Source organism: Ranitomeya imitator, chromosome 5, assembly GCF_032444005.1.
Source record: "Ranitomeya imitator isolate aRanImi1 chromosome 5, aRanImi1.pri, whole genome shotgun sequence".
NCBI classification, from domain to species: Eukaryota; Metazoa; Chordata; class Amphibia; order Anura; family Dendrobatidae; genus Ranitomeya; species Ranitomeya imitator.
Window position 1 is genome coordinate 23,321,889 of NC_091286.1, and position 20,255 is coordinate 23,342,143.

General features: G+C 43.0%; 1 protein-coding gene and 1 pseudogene across 2 annotated transcripts in view; one reads left to right on the forward strand and one right to left on the reverse strand.

Annotated features, from left to right (window-relative positions):
- The first annotated feature begins 4,607 nt into the window (after positions 1 to 4,607).
- TMEM63A (transmembrane protein 63A) overlaps positions 4,608 to 20,255 on the forward strand; it is a 61,794-nt gene continuing 46,146 nt past the window's right edge. For both annotated transcript variants that reach the window (XR_011321892.1, XM_069768408.1), the window contains exon 1: positions 4,608 to 4,738. The gene's annotated coding sequence lies outside the window, so the exon portion shown is untranslated. The remainder of the gene's footprint in view (positions 4,739 to 20,255) is intronic.
- Positions 18,491 to 19,591, reverse strand: LOC138637649 (serine/arginine-rich splicing factor 9 pseudogene; annotated as a pseudogene).

Below are 20,255 nucleotides of genomic sequence, written 5' to 3' on the forward strand. Positions count from 1 at the left end.
AAGCAGGTGGGGACGTGCCCCACCGAGGGGGCACTGAGCGCCTGTGCTTGGTTTGAACAGTCATTCTGTGCTGACAGAGTCCCTCTATGGCCGGTTTCACACGTCAGTGGCTCCGGTACGTGAGCTGACAGTTTCCTCACGTACCGGAGACACTGACACACGTAGACACATTAAAATGAATGTGTCTCTGCACATGTCAGCGTGTTTTCATGGACCGTGTGTCCTTGTGCAAAACACGGAGACATGTCAGTGTTCATGGGAGCGCACGGATCACACGGACCCATTAAAGTCAATGGGTGCGTGTAAGCACGTACCGCACACGGATGCTGTCCGTGTGTCTTTTTAAAGTCATAGGGTTAAAATTGAAAAAAATGCTTCAATACAGGGACACGGATGAGAAACACGGACACACGGATGACACATGGTTGGCACACGTGAACACACGGATGACACACGGACACATGGATGGCACATGGTTGGCACACGGATGACACACGGACACATGGATGACACACGGATGACACACGGACACATGGATGGCCTACGTGCACACATGGACACGGATAGCTCCGGGACCGTTTCTTCATGTACAGGAAAAATCTGGAGGTGTGAGACTGGCCTTACAGAAATTCAACTGAGCCAATCTGCAGAAAAGCCACGTGATGACGTGTAAAATGAACGGGATGCAAGTGGTGAGCCTCTCAATGGCAGCTGTCAGTTTCTGAAATCCCGTCTATACCTGACATACAGCACCAGACACCGTGCACACCATGGTCAACCCAGCACTATACATGACACACAATATCTACACACTGCACACATTATATACAGCCGTCATATACACTACACACATTATATACAGCCGTCATACACACTACACATTATATACAGCCGTCATACACACTACACATTATATACAGCCGTCATACACACTACACACATTATATACAGCCGTCATATACACTACACACATTATATACAGCCGTCATATACACTACACACATTATATACAGCCGTCATATACACTACACACATTATATACAGCCGTCATACACACTACACACATTATATACAGCCGTCATACACACTACACACATTATATACAGCCGTACTGCACACATTATATACAGCCGTCATACACACTGCACACATTATATACAGCCGTCATACACACTGCACACATTATATACAGCCGTCATATACACTACACACATTATATACAGCCGTCATACACACTACACACATTATATACAGCTGTAGTGTACACACATTATATACAGCTGTAGTGTACACACATTATATACCGCTGTAGTGTACACACATTATATACAGCTGTAGTGTATACAAATTATATACAGCTGTAGTGTACACACATTATATACAGCTGTAGTGCACACATTATATACAGCTGTAGTGTACACACATTATATACAGCTGTAGTGCACACACATTATATACAGCTGTAGTGTACACACATTATATACAGCTATAGTGTACACATTATATACAGCTGTAGTGTACACAGATTATATACAGCTGTAGTGTATACACATTATATACAGCTGTAGTGTACACACATTATATACAGCTGTAGTGTATACACATTATATACAGCTCTAGTGTACACACTTTATATACAGCTGTAGTGTGCACACATTATATACAGCTGTAGTGTACACACATTATATACAGCTGTAGTGCACACATTATATACAGCTGTAGTGTATACACATTATATACAGCTGTAGTGTGCACACATTATATACAGCTGTAGTGTACACATTATATACAGCTGTAGTGTGCACACATTATATACAGCTGTAGTGTACACACTTTATATACAGCTGTAGTGTACACACTTTATATACAGCTGTAGTGTGCACACATTATATACAGCTGTAGTGTACACACATTATATACAGCTGTAGTGTGCACACTTTATATACAGCTGTAGTGTATACACATTATATACAGCTGTAGCGTACACACATTATATACAGCTGTAGCGTACTCACATTATATACAGCTGTAGTGTACACACATTATATACAGCTGTAGTGCACACATTATATACAGCTGTAGTGTATACACATTATATACAGCTGTAGTGTGCACACATTATATACAGCTGTAGTGTACACACTTTATATACAGCTGTAGTGTACACACTTTATATACAGCTGTAGTGTGCACACTTTATATACAGCTGTAGTGTACACACATTATATACAGCTGTAGTGTACACACATTATATACAGCTGTAGTGTGCACACATTATATACAGCTGTAGTGTACACACTTTATATACAGCTGTAGTGTACACACATTATATACAGCTGTAGTGTACACACATTATATACAGCTGTAGTGTACACACTTTATATACAGCTGTAGTGTACACACTTTATATACAGCTGTAGTGCACACACATTATATACAGCTGTAGTGTACACACATTATATACAGCTGTAGTGCACACACTTTATATACAGCTGTAGTGTACACACATTATATACAGCTGTAGTGTACACACATTATATACAGCTGTAGTGTACACACTTTATATACAGCTGTAGTGTGCACACATTATATACAGCTGTAGTGTGCACACATTATATACAGCTGTAGTGTACACACATTATATACAGCTGTAGTGTACACACTTTATATACAGCTGTAGTGTACACACTTTATATACAGCTGTAGTGTACACACATTATATACAGCTGTAGTGTATACACATTATATACAGCTGTAGTGTGCACACTTTATATACAGCTGTAGTGTACACACATTATATACAGCTGTAGTGTACACACTTTATATACAGCTGTAGTGTGCACACTTTATATACAGCTGTAGTGTATACACATTATATACAGCTGTAGTGTACACACTTTATATACAGCTGTAGTGTACACACTTTATATACAGCTGTAGTGTACACACATTATATACAGCTGTAGTGTACACACATTATATACAGCTGTAGTGTACACACATTATATACAGCTGTAGTGTACACACATTATATACAGCTGTAGTGCACACATTATATACAGCTGTAGTGTACACACATTATATACAGCTGTAGTGTACACACATTATATACAGCTGTAGTGCACACATTATATACAGCTGTAGTGTACACACATTATATACAGCTGTAGTGCACACATTATATACAGCTGTAGTGTGCACACATTATATACAGCTGTAGTGTACACACTTTATATACAGCTGTAGTGTACACACATTATATACAGCTGTAGTGTATACACATTATATACAGCTGTAGTGTACACACATTATATACAGCTGTAGTGTACACACATTATATACAGCTGTAGTGCACACATTATATACAGCTGTAGTGTACACACATTATATACAGCTGTAGTGTACACACATTATATACAGCTGTAGTGCACACATTATATACAGCTGTAGTGTACACACATTATATACAGCTGTAGTGCACACATTATATACAGCTGTAGTGTGCACACATTATATACAGCTGTAGTGTATACACATTATATACAGCTGTAGTGTACACACATTATATACAGCTGTAGTGTACACACTTTATATACAGCTGTAGTGCACACATTATATACAGCTGTAGTGTGCACACATTATATACAGCTGTAGTGTACACACATTATATACAGCTGTAGTGTATACACATTATATACAGCTGTAGTGTACACACTTTATATACAGCTGTAGTGCACACATTATATACAGCTGTAGTGTGCACACATTATATACAGCTGTAGTGTACACACATTATATACAGCTGTAGTGTATACACATTATATACAGCTGTAGTGTACACACATTATATACAGCTGTAGTGTGCACACATTATATACAGCTGTAGTGTGCACACATTATATACAGCTGTAGTGTACACACATTATATACAGCTGTAGTGTATACACATTATATACAGCTGTAGTGTACACACATTATATACAGCTGTAGTGTACACACATTATATACAGCTGTAGTGTACACACATTATATACAGCTGTAGTGCACACATTATATACAGCTGTAGTGTACACACATTATATACAGCTGTAGTGTACACACATTATATACAGCTGTAGTGCACACATTATATACAGCTGTAGTGTGCACACATTATATACAGCTGTAGTGTACACACATTATATACAGCTGTAGTGTATACACATTATATACAGCTGTAGTGTACACACATTATATACAGCTGTAGTGTACACACATTATATACAGCTGTAGTGTATACACATTATATACAGCTGTAGTGTACACACATTATATACAGCTGTAGTGTACACACATTATATACAGCTGTAGTGTACACACATTATATACAGCTGTAGTGCACACATTATATACAGCTGTAGTGTACACACATTATATACAGCTGTAGTGTATACACATTATATACAGCTGTAGTGTATACACATTATATACAGCTGTAGTGTGCACACATTATATACAGCTGTAGTGTACACACTTTATATACAACTTGCACAATATCCTCCTCACATGGGTCTTGCACACACAGAGCCACAAGTCACCTAGGAGCATGCGCAGTAGCAGCAGCCTCTTCCTCCTCCCAGCCAGGAACCCCGGGAGCAGCAGCTGCTGACACAGGAGACTCAGTGCAAGTGCAAGTTGTCAGCGGAGCCCCCGAACTACAGCCCGAGGACCCCCCATGTACCGGGACAGCAGGCGGAAGGTGGGTGTCTGCTCCCCGAGACTCCTCAGCGGGTCCTGAGGGGAAGGGTCGGTCCCATATGTGTCTGTGGCCCCTGCAGATCGGCTCCTGCCATTTCCTGCGCAGCTGTGACAATGTTGGAAGGAGGAGGAGGGGGGGGGCACTTACTGTTCCAGTGTCCGGCATGTGGAGAATATGTATTATATCATAACTGTATGATGATTACTGTAGAAAAGAGATAGGAGTCAGAGATGAGGACCCCATAGGAGAGGACCCCACCATCTGATGCCAAAAAGTTACAAAACTGGTGTAAATTTTGCAAAAACTTCTGAAGGGTCTAATGGCCGAATATATGGAAGACGGCAGAGTGTATGTGAGCCAGTGGGAGACAAGTGTGTGTATGTACAGTATATATGTGTGTGTATATATATATACACTAGATAGTGCCCCGATTCTAACACATCAGGTATTCTAGAATATGTATGTCCACGTAGTATACTGCCCACCGTGCCCAGCCACGTAGTATAGTGCCCAGTCACGTAGTATATAGCCCAGCCACGTACTATATTGCCCAGCCAAGTAGTATATTGCCCAGTCACGTAGTATATTGCCCAGTCACGTAGTATATAGCCCAGCCACGTAGTATATTGCCCAGCCAAGTAGTATATTGCCCAGTCACGTAGTATATTGCCCAGCCACGTAGTATATTGCCCAGCCACGTAGTATATTGCCCAGCCACGTAGTATATTGCCCAGCCACATAGTATATAGCCCAGCCACGTAGTATATTGCCCAGCCAAGTAGTATATTGCCCAGTCACGTAGTATATTGCCCAGCCACGTAGTATATTGCCCAGCCACGTAGTATATTGCCCAGTCACGTGGTATATTGCCCAGCCATGTAGTATATTGCCCAGCGATGTAGTATATTGCCCAGCCACGTAGTATATTGCCCAGCGATGTAGTATATTGCCCAGCCACGTAGTATATTGCCCAGTCACGTGGTATATAGCCCAGCGATGTAGTATATTGCCCAGCGATGTAGTATATTGCCCAGTCACGTAGTATATTGCCCAGTCACGTAGTATATTGCCCAGCCACGTAGTATATTGCCCAGTCACGTAGTATATTGGCCAGTCACGTAGTATATTGCCCAGCCACGTAGTATATTGCCCAGCCACGTAGTATATTGCCCAGTCACGTAGTATATTGCCCAGCCACGTAGTATATAGCACAGCCCACATAGTATATAACACTGGCTAGGTAGTATATAGCAGCCACGCGGTATCTAACACAGCACACGTAGTATATAGCAGTGTGGGCACCATATCCCTGTTAAAAAAATAATTAAAATAAAAAATAGTTATATACTCCCCCCTGGGATCCACCGAAGCTCCGGCGATAGTTGCGCGGCTGCCGCCATCTTCCATTCCCAGGATGCATTGTGAAATTACCCAGATGGCTTAGTGGTCTCGCGAGACTGCTAAGTCTTCTGGGTAATTTCGCAATGCATCGCTGGGAACGGAAGATGGCGGCAGGCGCGAGCGGCTCAGCGGACAACGGAGGGTGAGAATAGCAGGTTTTTTGTATTATTTTTAACATTACATTTTTTTTTACTATTGATACCGCATACGCAGCATCAATAGTAAAAAGTTGGGGACACACAGGGTTAATAGCGGCGGTAACAGAGTGCGTTACCCACCGCATAACGCGGTCCGTTACCGCCGGCATTAACCCTGTGTGAGCGGTGAGTGGAGGGGAGTATGCGGGCGCCGGCCACTGACTGCGGGGAGTAAGGAGCGGCCATTTTCTTCCGGACTGTGCCCGTCGCTGATTGGTTGTGGCTGTTTTGCCGCGACCAATCAGCGACTTGGATTTCCATGACAGACAGAGGCCGCGACCAATGAATATCCGTGACAGACAGACGGAAGTGACCCTTAGACAATTATATAGTAGATATATTCCGATATCACCTGCATGGGAAAAAGTTTCCATCCAACAAAAAGTTCACATCTGGTCTCTTTCTATAACGAATCCTCCTTAGTTATGTAAATATGTTTCTCTGACACGTTTTCCGTACATCGGTGACTGATATTTTCCACCCGGACCTTAAAACTGTTTTATAGAAGGAAAAAAAAATGAATTGACAAAAAGTTTATGGATGGAAGGAATTTGTAGAAAGTTTATAGAAGGGGAAAAAAAAATTAATAAAATGTTTTTGTTTGTTTTTTAAATTTTGTGGGGTGATGCTGCTGCACGAGGTGATATGTACGGGGCCATAATTGTGACTAAATATCAGATATAGCAATTGTCTCGTTAAGGGCTCGTTCAGATGACGCTTTTTCCCTCCCTGCCCTGTCTGCATGCAGTATGGAGAGCGCTCGGGCCAATGCAAGTCAATGGCGCTTCACATTAAGTGGTTTAAAAATCGCAGCATGAGCCCATCCCATCTGTTTCTCAGGTGTGTAAAATGGAAAAAAAAATATGGATGCAAAATAGATGGAAAAAAATGAACATATGGATGAAAAGTGGCATAATTATGATATGCTCATCACAACTTGTGGACGTAAAATTGTCTGGTTTTCACGCGGAAAAGTTAATTTTTTGTTTTCTGTAAGTCCAATTTTTTTTAACGTTCATACATAGGCCGTCCGTTTTATATAACGGCGTTTGCCAACTTGTTGTAACTCCCCCATTAAAGTCAATAGGTAAAAACGGCAACAAGTCCGTTCATTTTGCCTCCGATCGCATTCACATATCTGTAGGTTTTTTTGTTTTTTTTTTCATATGCAAAACAATGGTGCTAGTGTCATCAGAGTTTGGTCGGTTGTCATTTTTTGCCATCCGTGTTTTTTTTTTTTCATAAGTGAATTACAAATCTTCTCCTTTACCTTGTTAGTCACAGACAGCACACGGATGATAATTTTCACCCACCCATAAACTTGTGATGCCGGTAAAAAGCAAACGTTTCTGCGTGATATTTGCTTTTGTTTAGCCTATTATTGATATTTGTGATAATCATGTTGAGATTTCATACATGAAAAATGAACGCCTGATAAAGGCCTAAGGCCATGTTCACACACACCTTTTTTGATGCATTTTTTTTTTTAACTACAAAGTTGCAGGCGCCTTCACACATTCTGCAAAAAAAATCGCTGCAGCCAGGGACATATTATTGCACTTTTTTGGGTGTCGTGGTTTTTGTCACCTGTGTGTTTAGTGTCTTGGATTTATGTAAAATCTCAGCATGTTCCCGCATAGTTACCAAAATTGGCTTTAATTTAGATCCTTCACTGTCCGTGCACGGAACCAGGAGGCAATAGCCACACGTGGGTGTCGTGAAACTCGCGCTTTTTTGGCGAGGGCCATCGCAAATTTATCAGAATAGGTTCCCCAAAGATTGGAATCGGAATAGTTGACAAGCATGTGCTATAATTCCGGCATTGTTTCTGCTAGTTTAGTGTTTTGTTTTTTTTTGTTACGTTTTTGATGTTGTTTCTAAGACGTTGCGTGACATCTGCATGCGAACAAAACCTAGAAGTGATGAAGGTATGATTAATGGAGGTCTGAACGCCAGGACCCCCATCAGTCCTGAAAATAGGAATCCCAAAGTCCCTTCTGACTGGAGCGGTAGTGCGGCCATTGCTCCATTCACTTCTATGGGTCGAAGGTAGCGGCAGTGAGCATGCATGAGCGCGGCTCCCATAGACAACAAACACAGGGGTGATCAGGCATATGCACTACTTCTACACTCACATGGACCCCCAATATTTTTATTTTTTTAGGGTCCCAGTAGGATAAGTCATAAATATTGTCAGCGGAAATAAATTCTCGCAGTCAAGCATAACCTAAAAACTCAAAGGGACCAATTCATTTTTTTTCTTAATCGAGTTTTTATTGCTTTGCACCTTTTGTTATGTTTTTTTTGTACCATATTTCCATTTGTACCTTTTCTTTTAAGTCCATTTTATGGACCATTTTAAAAAAAAAAAAAAAAAGAAGAACCCACAAGCGATAAGTCTGGGCCTAAATTTTTCACTATGGCTCCAAATCAGTGGCGACATCCGTCCCTTCTGTGACAATGTTAATCATTTGACTTCCTTGCTTATGTGACTTTATACGAAGCTCGATGACGCCATTGCGCAGCGATTACAGCGTGCAGTAATTGAGGAGCGAGGATCGTACCTAACTGCTTCTAGACGTGAGCGCGACCTGAGTCTAAACTCGTCTCCTGCAATTTGCTGAACTTTCTCCTGTCTCCTGGAACTTTATTCTGCAGAGGAGGCTTGTAATCCGGTTTAACTTGTTTTTCCTTTTGTGACTGGTGATGTAAGACTGATTATTTATGACCCTTCCCTGAACATATGAGATCCGATTAATTCATCAGACAAGTGTAGGTATAGTGCAGATCTCAGAAAACGTTGCAGGACCCCTTGATTTTTTTTCATTGAAATTTTGGTAAAAACAAGCGACTGTACTCCGCTGGGTGAACACAGCCTGTACAGTACAGTCACATGATATAGGGAGTTTTAGGCTGTGTTCACCTATCATGTCTACATAGAAGAGTTGGGGATAGATTTATAGGTTCTAAGTTTGGCATTGTCCATAGAAATCTGATTATGTAGTTTCATATAGGACACTAGATTGTGGCCCGATTCTAACACATCGGGTATTCTAGAATATGCATGTCCCCGTATTATATGGACAATGATGATTCCAGAATTCGTGGCAGACTGTGCCCGTCGCTGATTGGTCGAGGCAACCTTTATGACATCATCGTCACCATGGCAACCATTATGACATGTACGTCGATACTGTGCCCGTCGCTGATTGGTTGAGGCGAATTCGCAGCAGACTGTGCCCGTCGCTGATTGGTCGAGGCAACCTTTATGACATCATCGTCGCCATGGCAACCATTATGACATCTACGTCGATACTGTGCCCGTCGCTGAATCAGAAACGTGAGATGTCTACGTCCTTTATGACATCATCGTCGCTGTGCCCGTTGCTGATTGGTCGAGGCCTGGCGGCCTCGACCAATCAGAGACGCGGGATTTCTACGTCGATGCTGTGCCGGTCTCTGATTGGTCGAGGCCTGGCGGCCTCGACCAATCAGAGACGTAGGATTTCCAGGACAGAGACAGACAGACAGACAGACAGACAGACGGAAAAACCCTTAGGCAATTATATATATAGATATGGAGAAGTGTTAGGGAGGTGACAACGCCTCTAAAGCTGCCTATTCATTAGCAGAGCTTGGATCTGTGTGTCTCCATGGTAACAGACTACAAATAGAAATCATGTAGTCAGATCTTGCCGTCATTCATTTTTTTTTTTTTTTTTTTTTATATAATACTCGTTGACTCTGAATGGCTTCTATGGGTGAGACTGCTTTTCTTATTTGCACCTACCTGTAGATGAGATACTTTTCTAGAGAAAGAAACTTAAAAAAATCCGGGTACAAATACGGCCAAATCTGCTAATACGTATTGGTGTCTTCTGAGTTCAACAGATGTCGGGAGAAAAAACGGATCAGAAATGTTAAATATCAATACCTGATCCTTTAGTTAGGCTTGGCCTCTGTTACTGGACACGGCTCTGAACACGTGAAATTCTCCATTGTTACGGATGAGTCAGGCGGCCATGTAACTCGGATGAGGATGGCAGCGCAATGCTCGGACTGGCCGTCGGCTCTTACGACTCGAGCATGATAGCTGCACAAGTCTGTCACCCTCAGGTCGGAAGAGCTGCCGGCCAGTCCGAGCATTGCATTACGATCCTTGTCCGAGTTATACAGCGGTCTGACTCTTCCCTTAAAGGGATAGTCCTGCTCCGCTCACTTTCGGTAGGTGAACGGGGCCAGTGACATCACGTCTAGTGATATCTGCCGGCATGGTGCCTCTGTCCCATTCTAATTAATCACTTTTTTGGCATCCTGGGAGTTAGGGGTAGACGTGACGTCTTCTGCCCTGCTTACTTTCCATCTTAAGATAAGAGAAGAACTGTCGCTGTGCCAATACCTTGGCTGCCGTGTGATTGGAGTGGCGCCAAAGTGATTCATTTGCAATCATCAAAAGCAAATTTATATATGAAAGGGATGAAGTAATGCACTTAAAGGGCCACTCAGACCTATAGACACCTCTCACCCGTACATACCTGGAACGCTTAGGACCTATGGAAAGTGTCCCATTCCAATAATTGTTTAATTTGCAAACTTTCTGGCTTCCATCGTCTCTTTCATGCATGATATATAATCTCTGCACTATCTGTTCTGCAATTATACATTGTTTTGTCAGCAGAGTGATGCATTAACATTGGGAAACCCTGTCATCATGTGTCTTATGGATGTGTGGATGACTCTGCTTATTATTATCACAGGGTATGCTGTAACATAGAGGTGACACGTCGGCTTCTGTACAATGAACCTGCTGTAAATATGTCCCATAGGTTTCCATGAATGTCTAGTGTGCGTACATCCTTCACATTGACCTAACATACTACTCGCTTTCCTATAGAAAGAATCATCTGTTTTGTAAATTCACCCCTGTAAATATTTCTATGTCGAAGAGATCAAAAGTATTTTAGAATTTTTTTTTTTCTATACATAAAATTATTTACATAGATTTTTCTGGCTAAAATAATACCAAAAAATATAATTTATATTGTTTTATCCTTTTTTTTTATTTGAATTTGCACCTTTTATTTAAAACCATGTATTGAAATAATAAAAATCTGGCTTCCTTCAGTCACCACTAGGGGGAGCTCACTGAAGACTGATTTATACAGTTTCCATTGAACTCAATATTAGATTTATCTTTAAATGGCTCTTGAGCTCCCCCAAGTGGCTGAGAGATTGTCAGTACAGGGAGGACAATAAAATGTCATATATTGGAAAAGTCAGGTCTCTGATGGGGTAAAAGATTATTAGATATACAAAAAAATCAGGACCATTAGCAGAACGCAGAGTCTTAGTATCAGTATAATACCCATTAGGTAGGTGGGTTAATCGAAAGGAACAATGACTTAGTAAAGATGGTGACGAGACAAGAAAGGGTCCAAAGGTGGAAAAATGAGGGAAGGGAGCCTGACCCTGGGGGAGTACATAATATTTAGGCGGTGCAAACCAAGTTATCGTTTGAGGGCGTTAAACTAGAAGAAGAGGGGACGGGAAGAAAAACATTAGACTCGAACAAAGAAGATCCAGGAAAACATACTCAGAAAGGAGGTAAGAACATTTCTAAAACAATCCACAGTGAGGAGATTGGAACAAAACAAAATCCTCTAAACTGCATGCTCGCAAACGCCAGAAGCCTGACAAACAAGATGGAAGAACTAGAAGCAGAAATATCTACAGGTAACTTTGACATAGTGGGAATAACCGAGACATGGTTAGATGAAAGCTATTACTGGGCAGTTAACTTACAGGGTTACAGTCTGTTTAGAAAGGATCGTAAAAATCGGAGAGGAGGAGGGGTTTGTCTCTATGTAAAGTCTTGTCTAAAGTCCACTTTAAGGGAGGATATTAGCGAAGGAAATGAGGATGTCGAGTCCATATGGGTCGAAATTCATGGAGGGAAAAATGGTAACAAAATTCTCATTGGGGTCTGTTACAAACCCCCAAATATAACAGAAACCATGGAAAATCTACTTCTAAAGCAGATAGATGAAGCTGCAACCCATAATGAGGTCCTGGTTATGGGGGACTTTAACTACCCGGATATTAACTGGGAAACAGAAACCTGTGAAACCCATAAAGGCAACAGGTTTCTGCTAATAACCAAGAAAAATTATCTTTCACAATTGGTGCAGAATCCAACCAGAGGAGCAGCACTTTTAGACCTAATACTATCTAATAGACCTGACAGAATAACAAATCTGCAGGTAGTCGGGCATCTAGGAAATAGCGACCACAATATTGTGCAGTTTCACCTGTCTTTCACTAGGGGGACTTTTCAGGGAGTCACAAAAACACTGAACTTTAGGAAGGCAAAGTTTGACCAGCTTAGAGATGCCCTTAATCTGGTAGACTGGGACAATATCCTCAGAAATAAGAATACAGATAATAAATGGGAAATGTTTAAGAACATCCTAAATAGGCAGTGTAAGCGGTTTATACCTTGTGGGAATAAAAGGACTAGAAATAGGAAAAACCCAATGTGGCTAAACAAAGAAGTAAGACAGGCAATTAACAGTAAAAAGAAAGCATTTGCACTACTAAAGCAGGATGGCACCATTGAAGCTCTAAAAAACTATAGGAAGAAAAATACTTTATCTAAAAAACTAATTAAAGCTGCCAAAAAGGAAACAGAGAAGCACATTGCTAAGGAGAGTAAAACTAATCCCAAACTGTTCTTCAACTATATCAATAGTAAAAGAATAAAAACTGAAAATGTAGGCCCCTTAAAAAATAGTGAGGAAAGAATGGTTGTAGATGACGAGGAAAAAGCTAACATATTAAACACCTTCTTCTCCACGGTATTCACGGTGGAAAATGAAATGCTAGGTGAAATCCCAAGAAACAATGAAAACCCTATATTAAGGGTCACCAATCTAACCCAAGAAGAGGTGCGAAACCGGCTAAATAAGGTCAAAATAGATAAATCTCCGGGTCCGGATGGCATACACCCACGAGTACTAAGAGAACTAAGTAATGTAATAGATAAACCATTATTTCTTATTTTTAGGGACTCTATAGCGACAGGGTCTGTTCCGCAGGACTGGCGCATAGCAAATGTGGTGCCAATATTCAAAAAGGGCTCTAAAAGTGAACCTGGAAATTATAGGCCAGTAAGTCTAACCTCTATTGTTGGTAAAATATTTGAAGGGTTTCTGAGGGATGTTATTCTGGATTATCTCAATGAGAATAACTGTTTAACTCCATATCAGCATGGGTTTATGAGAAATCGCTCCTGTCAAACCAATCTAATCAGTTTTTATGAAGAGGTAAGCTATAGGCTGGACCACGGTGAGTCATTGGACGTGGTATATCTCGATTTTTCCAAAGCGTTTGATACCGTGCCGCACAAGAGGTTGGTACACAAAATGAGAATGCTTGGTCTGGGGAAAATGTGTGTAAATGGGTTAGTAACTGGCTTAGTGATAGAAAGCAGAGGGTGGTTATAAATGGTATAGTCTCTAACTGGGTCGCTGTGACCAGTGGGGTACCGCAGGGGTCAGTATTGGGACCTGTTCTCTTCAACATATTCATTAATGATCTGGTAGAAGGTTTACACAGTAAAATATCGATATTTGCAGATGATACAAAACTATGTAAAGCAGTTAATACAAGAGAAGATAGTATTCTGCTACAGATGGATCTGGATAAGTTGGAAACTTGGGCTGAAAGGTGGCAGATGAGGTTTAACAATGATAAATGTAAGGTTATACACATGGGAAGAAGGAATCAATATCACCATTACACACTGAACGGGAAACCACTGGGTAAATCTGACAGGGAGAAGGACTTGGGGATCCTAGTTAATGATAAACTTACCTGGAGCAGCCAGTGCCAGGCAGCAGCTGCCAAGGCAAACAGGATCATGGGGTGCATTAAAAGAGGTCTGGATACACATGATGAGAGCATTATACTGCCTCTGTACAAATCCCTAGTTAGACCGCACATGGAGTACTGTGTCCAGTTTTGGGCACCGGTGCTCAGGAAGGATATAATGGAACTAGAGAGAGTACAAAGGAGGGCAACAAAATTAATAAAGGGGATGGGAGAACTACAATACCCAGATAGATTAGCGAAATTAGGATTATTTAGTCTAGAAAAAAGACGACTGAGGGGCGATCTAATAACCATGTATAAGTATATAAGGGGACAATACAAATATCTCGCTGAGGATCTGTTTATACCAAGGAAGGTGACGGGCACAAGGGGGCATTCTTTGCGTCTGGAGGAGAGAAGGTTTTTCCACCAACATAGTAGAGGATTCTTTACTGTTAGGGTGGTGAGAATCTGGAATTGCTTGCCTGAGGAGGTGGTGATGGCAAACTCAGTCGAGGGGTTCAAGAGAGGCCTGGATGTCTTCCTGGAGCAGAACAATATTGTATCATACAATTATTAGGTTCTGTAGAAGGACGTAGATCTGGGGATTTATTATGATGGAATATAGGCTGAACTGGATGGACAAATGTCTTTTTTCGGCCTTACTAACTATGTTACTATGTTACTATGTTATCAGTGAAATGCTCACAAATATCAGACACTGATATGGTCACTGTTGCTGATTTACGCTTTCAGCAGAATCCTCGGCATTCAGGAATCTTTTTTTCACTAAGGACACAAAGCAATCATTACCTGCAACAACACAACATGTAGAATTAACTAAAGGGACTGACACGAAGTGTTACTGAGGGGGGATACAGTGCAGTCCAGTGGGGAACTACAAGTACAGGAACTATATCAGTCATCACTGCCTGAGACTTACAGTCCCTCTAAAGCATAAGCCTGCAGCTGTCATACACTCAAACAGCTAAGGTTTAGTCTATTGGGTCCAGACTCTTGATCGGCTCGGTCCGTCTCCTTATGTAGTTATTGACTATCCATCATGGCTTGTCTAAGCTTTCTGATCTGCATATTGCTGCCTGCCTCTTGTCGAAAATGATGCACAACGAAAGTTGCAATTGATGAACAGGCCAAAAATGGCGAACATAAAAAACCTAACAGGCGAACAAATATAAAGTAGACTTTAAAAAAGGCATAAATTAAAAGGAGAGTATGGGTCAAATAAAAAAATGAGCTTTAAAAAGTCAAAAACTAGAAGAAAAACGGACAAAAACGCGATAAGAATCGAGTTCGTTCTGTGTCCAGATGTTTCTATTCCGGCATCTTTATCTACCAAGCGCTGTCTCAACTGTTTTATCTGTTGGAGCTTCGTCTGTCTATCAGTTCCTTTTGATTCTTCCATCTTCAACAGTTCAGACTTTATTTTTTCATAGTGGCCTTTTTTGTTTTTAAACCACTTTTATCCATGTATTAGTTTTATCTTCTGAGAACGTAGATGTGTCTGACTGTAAGAGACGTACAGGTGGTTTACCTCTGTTTTCTACCGATATGTACGCAGTGAGCACCTCCTTGTGGTGGCAGCAGGTTGTTTTTTTTTAAATTTTTTATGATCGTATATTTACACTGCAATGAGTGCGACTGTACTACATATACCAGAGCGCCGCATGATGTGACTTAGGGTTATCTCCCTTTGGAAGGCAGACGGGGCAACGTTCTGTAACGGATCACCTGCTGCCAGTATAATAATGGGATCCTATTATATGCCGTCTGATCTGTTTGTTTTTTTGGGCAGTTCCTCTTGGTGTATGTATATATATATATATATATATATATATATATATATACCAGCAGCTGTATGTACCCGGTGCCCACAAAGACTTGTATGAAAGTTCCTGAATGAGGCCATTCACCATGACACATGATAGACGCTCTGCAGATAAAAGGGCCATTGATCTTAATAGTGCACCAGCGTTAGAAGAGGAATCTCTCCTTTCAATTCACATATGGATGTCTTAATTCAATCCCTTTTGGGGATCTGGACCCCTAAACATGGGTCTCTGAATGGAGCAGAGGCGCAATTGTTTGGCCTTATGGGACTGATGGAGATGGCCAAGTATGGTGCAGAGCAGTCCCATGCACATGAATGGAGCGGAGGCTGCACATGCCATTCTGGATGAGGGATAGGGGGTAGCTTGTTTTGGGGGATTTCCTTTGCCTAAGCCTATTGAAGAACACACAGCCTTTACCCACTAACTGATAACAGGGAGAAAAGCGGACCAGCAGACGAAACTATCACCATCATGTCCGTGCTAGGTTAATGTCTGGCTGGAGGATTATCTTGGGTCTCAGAAGTGACTGCAGAGAGATGATTGAGACTTTGGGGATGTAGGGCACCAAGCATTTTCTGTTTTGCCCCGAGTATCCCTTTTAAAGTGTCTTAAGTGGCTGTTGATAGCCTTATGGCTTTCCTACATTGTTGGGTCACGCAAGGCAAGACCCTGACCCAGTGCTAGCCCCCTGGACTCGGCCCGGTACTCTGGCCTTCTCTGAGAGGGGCTGCCAGACTCCTCGGAGGTTTGGCTGTTAACATTCCAGCTACATGATTCTTCTCACCCACAACGTCATCTGTCAGGAGACCTGTGGAGACATGGGGGGTTGGCGGGTGCCCAGGTCCGCTAGATGGAACCTCATCGACCAGGGATTGTCCCACCGAACTCCTGCTCTGCTTTTAACGTGGGCATAACGCTACTCAGACAACACAGGGTGAGGGTAAATGTGTAGCAAAGCTTTATTGAACCTCAAAACACAGTAGCGTACAGAACTGTCCCAGCACAGTTCCCCAGATGGTCCACATTAGAGTCTCACCCTTCCGCTGACTCACCGGCATAATAGCAGCTGTGACTTCAGATCTTCCAGGGTCGCTACCCCCACCTGTGGTGCACACACAGAGAGGAGGTAACGACAAGCCTTGGAAGATGACCGTCCATTGAGTCCAACCGAGGTTTCTACTAACGTATCCATGGTTCAGCGATGGTCAAATGTGGCAGCTCTGTATTTCTTCAGTTGGAGTGATGATGCCATGACTTCTGAAAATGTAGACTCTCTCTGAACACAGGCAGATCTTCCTTTTTATAGGTCACAACTTCTCATTCAGTCATTCCACCACAGGCTTGGGGGAAGGAGGTAGGAGGCCATCCCTTACTGCAGGAGTGTGCAAACAACATCAATAGATCGTCCTTCATATTTCAGAGCCTGAATGGGTCATCAACATATTAACAAACCTTCAAACATTGCGCCTTTGTTTCCCAAAGATAGTAGAACAATACTAGGACTGCAATACAATACCTGATCAGCAGCCAGTCAACACATGGCCGCCAGTGAAAAATAATTCAGTGACAATAAAGGTACCGTCACACTAGACTATATCGCTAGCGATCCGTGACGTTGCAGCTTCCTCGCTAGCGATATCGTCCAGTGTGACAGGCAGCAGCGATCAGGCCCCTGCTGTGCTGTCGCTGGTCGGGGAAGAAAGTCCAGAACTTTATTTCGTCGCTGGACTCCCCGTAGACATCGCTGAATCGGCGTGTGTGACACCGATTCAGCGATGTCTTCACTGGTAACCAGGGTAAACATCGGGTTACTAAGCGCAGGGCCGCGCTTAGTAACCCGATGTTTACCCTGGTTACCATCCTAAAAGTAAAAAAAAAACAAACACTACATACTTACCTACAGCCGTCTGTCCTCCAGCGCTGTGCTCTGCACTCCTGTACTGGCTGTGAGCGTCGGTCAGCCGGAAAGCAGAGCGGTGACGTCACCGCTCTGCTTTCCGGCCGCTGTGCTCACAGACAGTACAGGAGGAGTGCAGAGCACAGCGCTGGAGGACAGACGGCTGTAGGTAAGTATGTAGTGTTTGTTTTTTTTTACTTTTAGGATGGTAACCAGGGTAAACATCGGGTTACTAAGCGCGGCCCTGCGCTTAGTTACCCGATGTTTACCCTGGTTACCGGCATTGTTGGTCGCTGGAGAGCGGTCTGTGTGACAGCTCTCCAGCGACCAAACAGCGACGCTGCAGCGATCCGGATCGTTGTCGGTATCGCTGCAGCGTCGCTAAGTGTGACGGTACCTTAAGGGTCAACAGTCCTTCTCACATGAACTCTAGCTCATGTCCCCGGGCCTACTGAAATATGTCTGGATAATTCAGATTAAATCCGGTGTCGGCACATACCTCCCCCATCTTAATTAGCCAGACATGATAGGCTTCCAATCATCCTTCTCCACTTTTCGAGATCGAGGACAGTCCATTAGCATGTCTTCAAGCAGAGACACGAATGTAAGAGGTTTCACCTTTATGAGAACTAAACTTTGTATCATCCAGTTGCCTCAAAGCATATTCCATGTCGTCCTTGGGAACAAACTCCACAATCCCCGAGCCAACCTTGTACACATAGCAGACATCTCCAGCTTCTCTCATATGATCTTATAGATCCTGCCAACTATCCCGAGGGGAAAGCTCTGAGACAAGGACTCTGTATTCAGCTTGCCGAGAAAGTGACCCGTTCCTTCAGCGGAGTCCCCCATAACCTCCCCCTGGTCTCCTGCTTGACCTGGGAAACTCCACATGTAAACGACGAGAACCGAACTTGTATCCATTGCTTCCACTCACGGCGTTTTCCGCCTCCCACGGATACTGGAAGGTGGTGAAGGCAAATGGTGTGGCACCTCCTGCCCCGTGATTCTTCAGATCGATGGTACGGATCCTCCCATACTGATGGAACAACCCGTCCAGCTCCTTCTCTCGTACTTTGGCCGGTAAATTGCCCACAAAAATGCACCCATTTCCCAAGTGCTGACCCCCAACCCTGGAGAAGGCCACTTGGCGGCCTGGTAAATTATGTTCTGTGGTACAGTATCTGGGCTGGCTATGGTGATGGAAGGCCCACTGTTCCGAGGTCTCTGTCTGGGCCTTGATATCACTGACCTTGACTGGCTGGAGGTGGCTATGGAGGTTGGCTGATGTAGGGTGGTCAACCTGCCATATAGTGTGAACAGGGTATATCACTTCATCCTTTTCTGGTGTATCCCGGGGGTAGTGCCCCTCAGACCCTGATGGCTCATCTTGGCAGATGTTGCCTGGATTTGCCGGAAGATGGGCTCCAGGCATGAGGCCCCGGCCCTGGGAAAAATCTTTGGCAACGTGTCCAAAGCACCCGCATGTATAACAGCAACGTGGGTGAGGCAAATTACTGGTACTGTTAATAACCCTTTGTCTTGGTGGGTTTTCTGCTGGGAAGCGGGAAAATCCTGCTTGAGTGACTGATGGCCAGTCAAATCTTTTTTTGATGGGTCTTCTGGGATCGGTGGGCATATTGGGTTTCCAGCTGGGTCGGTTGGCTGTAAACTCGTCAGCCTATCGGGCTGCTTGCTCTGGGGTGTCGGGCTTCTGGTCGGCTACCCACTGTTGAATTTCTGGGGCCATGTTCTCCATAAGTTGCTCAAGCATGATCACGTCCCGAAGGGGAGCAACGGAGTGGGCAGGCCTACTATCGAGCCAGCGGTTGCAGTGTCTCCGGAGTTGACTGCCAAATTCTACATAGGAGACAATATCCAGAACTTGGTGCGTGATGGTAAAAAGTGCCAGCAGGGTGTCCTTAATAGTTCCATAATCCAGGCAGTATTGAGGTCCAAGTGACCGGGCAGCATCCCGTAACCGACCAGTCAAACTAGTCCACAGGTATTTAGCCCAGTCAGCTGTGGGTAACATAGTAACATAGTTAGTAAGGCCGAAAAAAAGACATTTGTCCATCCAGTTCAGCCTATATTCCATCATAATAAATCCCCAGATCTACGTCCTTCTACAGAACCTAATAATTGTATGATACAATATTGTTCTGCTCCAGGAAGACATCCAGGCCTCTCTTGAACCCCTCGACTGAGTTTGCCATCACCACCTCCTCAGGCAAGCAATTCCAGATTCTCACCACCCTAACAGTAAAGAATCCTCTACTATGTTGGTGGAAAAACCTTCTCTC